Consider the following 10,866-nt stretch of genomic DNA (forward strand, 5'->3'; position numbering starts at 1 on the left):
AAGATCATGAAGAACACCACTGAAGCATGAAATAGCTGCAAACACTGTCAAAGAGTAACTGCTGATCTGTAGAACCTCCACTGAAATAGTACATGACCAGGTAGAGAAGACTGTAATCTGCATGAGTGCCCTCAAATGATACTACTTGAATCAGATGGCAAACAAGGGCAGACAACTGAACTCGAAGATAAAGATGGCATGAGACACCAAAGCCTGAAGAGTTGATCAATCATTCCAAGGAAGCATTAAAACAAGAGGACAAACCTCCCCATAATGCTAAAAAGGGAGAGGGATAGGTACACTGAAAATAATGACCAACAAGAACTGCATGACGAAGAAAAAGGAACATTGAAGGTGCAGAGAAAAAGTACATAGTATCGTGGAAGGAACACTCACTTGACACACATCATGAGGTGAATGTCGTGGAAGGAACACTCATTGGACAAAGGTAGATGGCAAACAAAAGGCAAACATCAACCCCCCATGGCACTTTATAAGTAGTGCATGTACAATAAGGCAGAAGATGTGCAAGATCCCAAGTAAACAATGCATGATGGCACTTTATCTTAGTGTGTTTGCATAAATAAAATGCTACAATGATAAGAAGAGACATAAGACTAAAAAAAAAGAAAATGGCAAGCGAGGCAGGGCAGGGCAAGAGCAAAAAGCAAAGGAAAGATTGCAAATTACAAAGGGAAGTATTCAAAAGTCATTCAGTGGGGGACAATATCCAGCAACAGGCTTATGACCAAATACAGGGCATGGTCGAGGGAGATGAAAAGAAGCAATTAGCGGACAGTCAGACTAAGAGGCAAATTTTGAAGGATGAATGGAATAATCAGGGACCAAAACATACTTGCTGCAATAATGATGATATCTCTATGGAGAAGGATGATGCCCCAAATCAGAATACCACGAAAGGAAGCAACACGCCGAGACGGGTTGAGATTGATTTAATAGAGGAAGCTATTGATGACAAAGGTATTTGGGAGGATCTCACAGTTATTGCCAAAATCATTAGGCCAAAGAAATCTAGGTGAATCATTAACCCATGGATAAAAGACAATTGGGGTAGTCAAGCTATGATGAAATTTCTGCCGAAAGGCTTTTTTGTGGCAATCTTCACAGAGAAAGGAATAAGGGATCAAATTCTAAGTTCAAAAAATTGGTATTTTGATAATTTGCCACTCTACATTCAGTCGTGGACACCCAATTTTAACCCACTGAAACTCGTGGTCTATGAAACTCCGGTATGGATTGAACTGTATAATCTCCCAATCAAATATTGGGGGGACTCAAGTCTTGAGAAAATTGGACGAACGCTCGGTACCCTTCTGGATATTGATGAAGAAATCATTGAAAATGATTCATATATATATGCTAGGATAAAAATTGCAGCGATCGAACAGATTCCTTCCATTATAAATCTTAGAATAGATAATGGATTATGGAAATAGGGCATTGAAATTGAGAGAGAAGTTTATGTGTGGCAAAGATAAAACCCATCAAACCAAAAGTTGCAGAATTTTTGTGCGTAGGGAATATAATACTAAGCAGAGGAAAGAAGATAAGGATAAGGCAATATGGCTAAAGAAAGTAAATGAGCAGACATAGAAGCCTCCTGAGATAAAATTATTGCCTGATGCTAGGATGTATCCTGAACCTAACCCTCAACCCTGTTAGATGGTATCAAAAATCAATAATGTTGAAGGAGAGGTAATACCAAGCCATATTTTGCCTCCTTTGCTAGGCTCTCAGACCGTAAAAATTGTTGAAGAATGCACAAGTGATACTGAAGGGAGTAGTTCAGACCAGGAGGGTGAAGACGATGTCTCAGATAGCCTAGACCCCAGATGCATTAGTCAATCAACCAATACCCTCTTGGGAAGAGAAAAAGGGGTTAAAGGTAGGAAAAGCCATAAACAGATCAAAGAAGAAAAAGCATCAAAGAAAGGTATCATTAGTGTTTTGGAATACATGAAGAACTCCAAGGGAGGTAGCCCCTCCCTTGGATAGAAATGAGAATCTCATCTTGGAATTTCAGGGGCTTAACAACCCCTGACAAAAGATGCTTGGTCAAAAGATCTTTGGCCAAGCTAGAGTCTGAAATGATCTTCCTTCAGGAAACCAAATTGAATGGTCATAAGGTGGCCAAATTCATAAAATTTTGCAATAAGTGGGAAGGAATATTTCAAGATGCTAGAGGATCTGCTGGAGGACTTGGAATTCTGTTGAACTCAGAGGTTTTCAAGGTGATCCCATTAGAGTCCAATGAGTTTTGGATGGCATGCAACATCATATACAAACCAGGAGGTTTTGGCTTTCCCCTGTTTAATATATATGGGCTGATTAAGACAAATGAAAAGCTAAGAGTATGGACAAAGATATATGAGCAATTGCAACTATTAGAAATGCATAAGGTAATCTTGGCTGGGGACTTCAATGCAATTTTAGATATTGACGACAAGGAAGGAGGGCTGAGGAAGAGCACTAGAGTAATGGAAGATTTCAGAGAGTTCATTTCAAACTGTCAAGTGGTGGATGTTATTCTGAAGAATGGTAAGTTCACCTGGACCAATAGAAGGTTTAACTTTTCAAAAATTTCTGAAAGATTAGATCGCTTTTTTGTGGGGGAATGGTGGATTAATGGTAGCTTCTCCATTGACACTAAAATCATCCCGCAAGATGGATTAGATCATCTCTCGGTTACTTTGTCAATTAATCATGAGGCTCATAAGAACAGAAATTACTTCAAATTTCAGACTATGTGGTGGAGGGACCCTAAATTCATTGATCTACTCAAAACATGGTGGCTGGAAAGCAACTCTTTTTCGAGCTCCCCTAGCTTTTGTTTTGTAAAGAGAATTCAATATATCAAAAACAACATAAAACTCTGGAACAAATCCTCATTCAAGAATATATTCTTTAAAAAAATTAGAATTAAGGAAGAACTGGAAGAAATCAACAATCGAGTCATGCTAGTAGGGATGGTCAGGGAAGACTACTTGAAGGAAAAACTCCTTAAGGAACAGTATGCAGAACTACTAAGCAAAGAAGAAATATATTGGCAAGATAAGTCAAGAGCATTATGGGTTGTTGAGGGAGACTGTAACACTAAATTTTTCCATGCAACTTCAAAATTTAGAAGAAACCAAAATAAAATCATTGCTATCTTGGATGGTCGAGGTATTTTGAGAAGCACTGAGGCTGAGTTAGAGCATGTGGCACTCAGCCATTTTGTTAAATTATTGGGCAATTTCTATCAGGCGGACGATATTCTAGATAACAATCTCCCTGAACTTATGCACAAGTTGGTAAGTGTGGAGGAGGCTAAATTTCTCTCTGAACCATACTCCCTAGAAGAAGTCAAAAGGGCCACTTTCAAACTCCATCCTCACAAGGCACCAAGCCTAGATGATATGATAGATGAGTTTTATCAGAAGTGTTGGGACTTTCTGGGATATGATATCTGGTTGGTTGTAGAAGAATTCAGGAAAAAAGGGAAGTTTGTAAGAGAGATGAACAATACAGTCATTGCTTTAATTCCCAAAAAACAGGAATGCACTTCAATGCATGATCTTAGGCCCATATCATTATGCAATACCATATACAAAATCATCTCGAAAGCAATGGCCAATAGACTGAAGAAACTCTTACCTCACCTCATCTCAGAAAATCAGAATGGGTTCACCCCCAAAAGAGAGCTAGCGAACAACATTATTTTAGTGTCTGAAGTCATGCACTCCATCCACAAAGAGAAATCAAAAGGTATGATAATTAAGCTTGATGTTGCAAAAAATTATGATAAGGTAGTTTGGCAATTCTTGATTAAGGTTCTTAGCTGTTATGGTTTTCCAAAGGAATGGATAGACTGTGTTAGTTTTTGCATCTCCACGGTTAGCTTTTTGTGCTTGTCAATGGTGTGATTTGTGGCTTCTTCGAAGCTACCAATTGATTGAGGCAAGGGGACCCTTTATCTCCGGCCCTCTTTATTCTCATGGTAGAAGTCCTTAGCAATCTAATCAAAACCAAGCAATTTGTCTGTCATTGGAAAGGTATACAAGTTCATAGATTGATCAAGCCCATTACCCATTCTCAATTTGCAGATGACACTATTTTGTTTGGTGAAGCAACAATGAAAGAAGCCAAAGGAATTAGAGAGGTATTAGACGAATATTAGAAGTTGTCAAGCCAGGTAATGAATATGGATAAGTCACAGATTTTCTTTTTTAACACAGAAAGATTGTTACAGAACTGTATTTCACAATTACTTGGATTAAAAACTGTTGATTTGCCCCTCAAATATCTTGGGATCAGAATTAACATGGGCTGTAGGCAATCACATATTTGGGAGGATGTACTTAATTCTTGTAAGACTAAATTGGAGCAATGGAAGAATAGATGGCTTACTCAATCCGAATGGCTATTAATGATTAAATATGTGCTATCAACAGTTCCAATCTATAGTATGCAATGCTTTCAAATGCCTAGTTCGGTTGGAGCGAAATTAGATGGGTTTCTAAAAAAGTTTGTTTGGGGCGGGGCCAAGGATCATAAGAAGATACCTTTGATTAATTGGGATACAATGTGCATGCGGAAAGAGGATGGAGGTGCGAGGTTGAGAAAAATGAGTATGCAGAAATTGGCACTTGGAGCGAAGCTGTCTTGGAAAATGTACAAAAGCCCCAATAAATTATGGTGTAGGATCTTTCAGAAAAAGTATTTGGACTCAGATGACTCAAAATGTATCTTCACAATTGCAGACATAGCTAGGGGCTCTCCCACATGGAATTTTCTCTGGGATAGCAGGGGCATATTAACGAATCACATTTGTTGGAAGATTGGCAATGGTAATAGGGCCAAGCTCTGGCGGGATTCATGGGAGGGGGAGTTGCCACTATCAGAGTGATTTGAAGATCAGGATTAGGTCAACACCATCAAAGCCACTATTGGCACACAAGTTGGCAACTATTTTGAGAGTATTGAGCCTCATGGTATGAGGAATTGGAAAAGGGTAACTATTGGCAGTACGCAATTGTGCCAAAAACTCAAAGAATTACTTAACAAAAGATCAATATTAGCATCAGATGAAGAAGACAACTTATTCTAGTGTGTAGCAAAGTCAGGAGAGTACATTGTTAGGCTGGGCTATGAAATCCAAAGGCACAAAATCCTCAATCCAGACTGGCCCAGTAAGTTATGCTAGAACAAATGGGTACTTCCCAAAGCAGGGGCATTCCTATGGGTTGTACTGAATGGGAGGATACTCACTGGTGATAGGCTGAAAACAATAGGTATACAAGGGCCAAGCTAGTGTGTGTTATGCAACAATGGGGAAGAAACAATGGACCATCTACTCTTCAATTGCAGGTTTTCTCAGAGGTGTTGGGATTGGTTCCTTGGAATGGTTAGAAGTATGACTCTAAAAGACTTCCTTGTTGCATGGCCTAGATCTAATAAGTCAAAATGGGGCGTCCTATGGTTGATTGGTCCACCAATGATTGTTTGGTATATCTGGAAAGAGAGAAATAAATGAAGATTCAAAGAATCGACAAAGCTAGTAGAAATAGTCATGGACAATATTAAGACAGACATAGAAGAAGTCATTTGTGGTAAGTCACAAAATGTCAGAAAATTCAAATTCAATGATTGGGACATGGAAATGGAAAGGAATTGGTCTTTTAAAAATGCTTTATTCCACCATCCCAAGAAAAGAATCAACAGGAAAGAGGTCAGATGGGAGAAGCTACATAGAAATTGGGTTAAACTTAACTTTGATGGGGCCTGCAGAGGTAATCCAAGATAGGCTGGTTTTGGATCACTCATTCGAAATGAGGAAGGGAATATGGTGAGTGTTACATATGGCCATATTGGCTGCGCTACCAACAATGAAGCAGAAATAAGAGCCCTTGAGGCTAGGCTTGTTCTCTGCAAAGAGAAAGGTTTAACTAATGTACAAATTGAAGGAGATTCTCAAATAATTATAAATGGGGTGACTACCGGTAGGTTACTTAATTGGAAACTAGCTAAATGGCTGCCTCACATTTGGTTATTACTCCAAGCAATTGAGCCATATGAAATATCACATATTCATAGGGAGGGAATTCAAGTAGTAGACCTGTTAGAAAATTTAGGAGTTAATTCACAGGCTACATAAGTGTCAATTGATCCCAAGACACTAAGTTCAGAGATTATGGACTTGTGCAGAAAAGACCTATCGATAAAGAAATGCGACAGAGTGGGATGATGACCCTTGAACTAGGCCTACGGTTGAAGGACAGATGATAGAATTATTGCACCGAGAACAGGCCAATCCCTCGTAAGATGTAGCGACGGCGGTCTGATTTACAGAGGATAGGCAGATGTGACGGAATGGTAGATTCTTGCAGACTATGGGATCTAGATTAGGTTGGAAGAATCTTCTAGAGTTTGTAAGTATTTTTATTGGCCTTTTCAAGAGTTGAATGCATGGTTAAGTAAGGTGCTTTGAAGGAATCCACATCTTTGATAGTGCCCGAGCAGGGCTGAGACTTAACCATGGCCTACTTTGGGAACATTGGGTGCATGAACTGTGAAGAAACATTAGATGTGCAGCTTCACAACTTATTTGTCACTGAGGCCTATGTTTATGATACGATCAAAGGACTCATGGGGATCACACTTAACTTTGATCATCACTGGTGTGATGCCACGGTTTATGAAGTTGTGCTCATGCCATTGGTCGACATCATTGAGTGCAGGGAAAGAGTAGTGGAGATCCTGAGTGGTTTTGTCAAGCCAGTCAATGGTAATAGCATTGCAGATTCCATCCTAAGTCTACCAGAGAATGAATGGATTAGCATTCTCAAGACTTATTTCCAGCCAAGTTACTTCTTGCCATCAGACTCTGAAGAAGAAGAAGAAGAGGAGAGTGATAATGAGGAGGGCAATGAATCAGATGCCAGTGAGATAAGTAGGGCATAGCAGAGATGTGTTGAAAGGGAAGAGTTAAAAGAGCTGATGAGAACATTTGGGGAAAATGCATAGGAGGTGTTTAGGTGCGTTGTACAGAACGGGAACATGGCCCCTTTTCATAGAGTAATTAACTCAGAAACATGGTGGTTCTTGGCTGGAGCCACTGCCAGTGTAATCAACATCAAAGAATATGTTGGGGTGATCATGTAGACCCTCAATGGGGATCAGTAAGAGGCATAACCAAGTATGCCTTGTCTATGTCTATCGTCCTGTAGATAGTTTTACTCACTACAGATAGCAGTGTTTGTATGGACCTACCAGTAGGCAGTGAAATCTCCTATAATAGTTCCTTTTATGAAATACAAGGGTGTTATCCCCATACTGATAGCTCTTACCATTAAAAAAAAAAGAAGAGATAGAAAACTAGAAATAGAAAGAATAGCCAAAAATGATACATACTACTCAGAGAAAGAGATCCCAGGACTTGAAACATCCAAGATATTTAATAGAGTGTTGAAAAGCAAAAAAACTGAATAAAATATACCTCAAGCAAAATCTGGAAAGAAAACTCATATGACTGGAAAGTACACAAAACAAGCTTTCCAACAATATAAAGTTTTCAAAAAATGGAGTTCGGATGCTCAAGTTATGTCTCTTGGAGTGCAAAAAAGAACCTCTAGCTTGGACAGCAAAAAATGCCATCAAAAAAGCAAAATCAAAAGTTCAAACCTCCAGATTTGAGTAGAGCTCGAAAAGAGCTTTTCGGCACCTATTTGTTTTCGAAAAACCGACTCGATTTGCCAAAGCTACAACCAAAAGAAAAAACCCCTCTTGTAGGGCATAAAGAAGGTTAAACAAAAATTTTCTAACGCATTTGGAGGTACAATTGTACGGATTTTTCTACCTCGTAAAATGTGCCAATGAAAAAATCATGGCCTAGATGCCCTTGTTAACAAAATAGGTCGAATTATATATCAAAATGAATAGAAATACCCTTCGAAAGCCAACGGTGAGGTATTTTTTGGCCCAAACTGCTCTAAATTTTTTTAATGATTTTTCAAATGAATTTCTCAAAAGTCGTGCCAAAAAAGTCCAAAACGCAAATTTGTCAAAATGTGACAAATTTTATGTGGAAATGGGGGGTTTCTGGGTATTCTAAGCTCAATGGTGAGGTCCGTTTGAGCCCAAAATAATCAAAAACAAAACAGCTACCCCATATCCAATAAAAAAACTTTGAAAAAGCTTGAAACCCTCTAAAAAATCTTCTGAAAAATCAAGAACAAGCAGCAACAGATGTAGGCTTTGATACCATGAAGAAGTTGAGAAAATACAACTTCAAAGATCCCAAGAATACCTGTTAGCAAAATACCTATCACAAGAGAAGATTGGAGATAGAAACACAATAAAGGCTCTGAAAAAAAGATTATCATTCAAAGAGGGAATCAAAAATAAAGTTACAATACAATCCTTATGATAGGAGAATTAGAAACCCTAAAGATGTGCAACCCTAAAGAGATAAAGAGTATTTAATAATTATAATAATTATTAAATACCTACAATATTATTAAATGCCTAAGTTTAGCTTAAGCGTAGAGTATAATAGACTAATAATTAAATAAATAATTATTAGCTAATATAAGATAACTCTAACAATATTTGTCTAAGACAACTCCCCTTGGAGGGAGATGTATTTTGAACAAAGATCTCTTCTCCTCCAAGGATCCCCTTTACATTTATAGCCATATATCTATTTTCAACTATCCTATCTTTGCTTGAAGAGTATTCCCTCTCTTGCTTGGATTTATGACATTGTTGCATAACGGATATCTTCTTTGTGATGAAGGTAGGTATCCTTGTTCTACTTTCCTTAAGACATCAACATCAACCTATGTTGACATCTTAAGGGGGGGCACCCACACTTCTCCTCTATACCATACTTCTCTCATGCATTATACAGTGAGACATTCTTGGAACCAAAGGGCTGCCTCCTAGAGAAAGATGTCTTCACTTTTCTCTTGTATAGTAGCTCATTCTTGGAACCAGAGCATAGACTCTTGGAGAGAGATGATGCTACCTTTTCTTGGTATAGTGGGTCATTCTTGGAACCAGAGCATAGACTCTCAGAGTGAGATGTCATCACTTTTTCCTTGTACAGTGGGTCATTCTTGGAACCAGAGCACAAACTCTTAGAGCGAGATGATGCCACTTTTCTCTTATGCAGGGTGATTATTCTCAAAACCAGAGCAGAGACTCTTGGAGTGAGATGTCACACCTTTCTTGACATTTGTACTATACATCTTATATAGATTGTAGCGTACTTAGGCATAGACTCCTATGAAGTGCTTCGAACCTCACTTGCACATATGCGCATGAGGTTGGGTGGAACTAAAGGTGGTTTCATTCTCCTCCCTTACATGGATCACCCAGATAGATTCTGGGGGCTAGATTTCCATGTTGTTTTCTCCATGGATCACCTAGTTTTAGGGGTGAGATGTCCATGGTTTCTCTCTTGTTCGCCTTTCTTCTCATGGATCACCAAGGTGTGTATTCATGTCCTCTATCTCCTTTTTCTCATGAACCCATACTTTTACTGTTGATGGTTTATGGATGATGTCATCTTTTCTCTTTTATGTGATTAATTGTGTTTATGTGATGGCATTGGTCTTTGTGTCCTAATTATTTGTTGAGACATCTGAGTATCGAGGTCTCTTTGGCTAGTTGGTTTGTTTTCTTGTATCTTGTTTTTGTCATGTGTTTTTTGAGCTTTGCTTTGTTTTGTGTGCTCTTGCATATGTTTGAGTGAGTTAAGATCCTAAGATTGGGGGCTCTGTTCCTCAAGATTAGTGATGTCTTATACTCCTTTTGGTTTTTTCTCTACATCTCTCATCTTCATCTCTATTTATTCTACTTTACCGACAGCATTGGCATAATTCGTACTCTCGCTAAAGTGGGGGTTAAATGTAGTGTCATAAAATTGCAACCCTGGCAATTTTAACCACATTTGAGGTCCTCACCTTGGTGACAACATTGTCCTTCGCAAGTGAGACTTCTCTTTGCATTTTCACCTTGAACCTCTCCTTGTTTAAGCCCTAAGATAGCCTTGAGACCCTATCTAGACCTCGAGATAGGGCAGGATAGGGGCGTGGCACCCCTGTCCCCCTAGGACAAGGGCGTGGTGCCCTTGTCCCCCCCTCTTAGGGTGGCCCCAAGATAAGTCCCTCGAGTCCTATTTGCATTTAGGGATTCCAAGATTACCTGATGTCGGCCTTTAGTGAGATGAATTAATTCTCTGAGGCATGTATAAAAGGGAGTTAGTCTTCTCATTTACAGATACACGAAATATACGATAGGCAAAATTCAAGCGAAAGGTTTTCATCAAGCATTCAAGTCTTCAAGCATCCATTAAGTCTTCTTCATCACGTGTCTTCTTCACTCATCCATTGGGGAAACATTTACAACATTCATTTGCAAGCATATGTGTGTGTTAGGGTTTTTTCATGTTACCTATCATTTCATGCAGCACTTGTGATTTCATTCAAGAATCAAAGCAATCATCATCAATAAATTGTTGATCTACAAGGTATACATTTCCATTGTTTACATTCAAGCATTTTCAATTACTTTCCTTCAAGGTTGATTCCTCAACTAGGGTTTGATTGAGGAAAACCCCTATCCACAACCCTTCTTCCCTTCTTTTTTGTGTGTAGGTTGTAGGTCCGCAGTTGTATTTTCAGATTTGGACTCCATTTAGAGAGACAAAAAAACCCTTTTTGTTTCATGGATTTTTCGGAGGACCGTGTGCACTTTCAACACAGTCCCAATGAATTTTATCCAAATTTGCAAGGCAGATCCATATCAGTCTAAATATCTCAAATCCAAAGTTACAACATGATCTAGAATCGATAGCTCCTC

The sequence above is a fragment of the Cryptomeria japonica genome, chromosome 10, assembly GCF_030272615.1.
Source record: "Cryptomeria japonica chromosome 10, Sugi_1.0, whole genome shotgun sequence".
Taxonomy (NCBI): domain Eukaryota; kingdom Viridiplantae; phylum Streptophyta; class Pinopsida; order Cupressales; family Cupressaceae; genus Cryptomeria; species Cryptomeria japonica.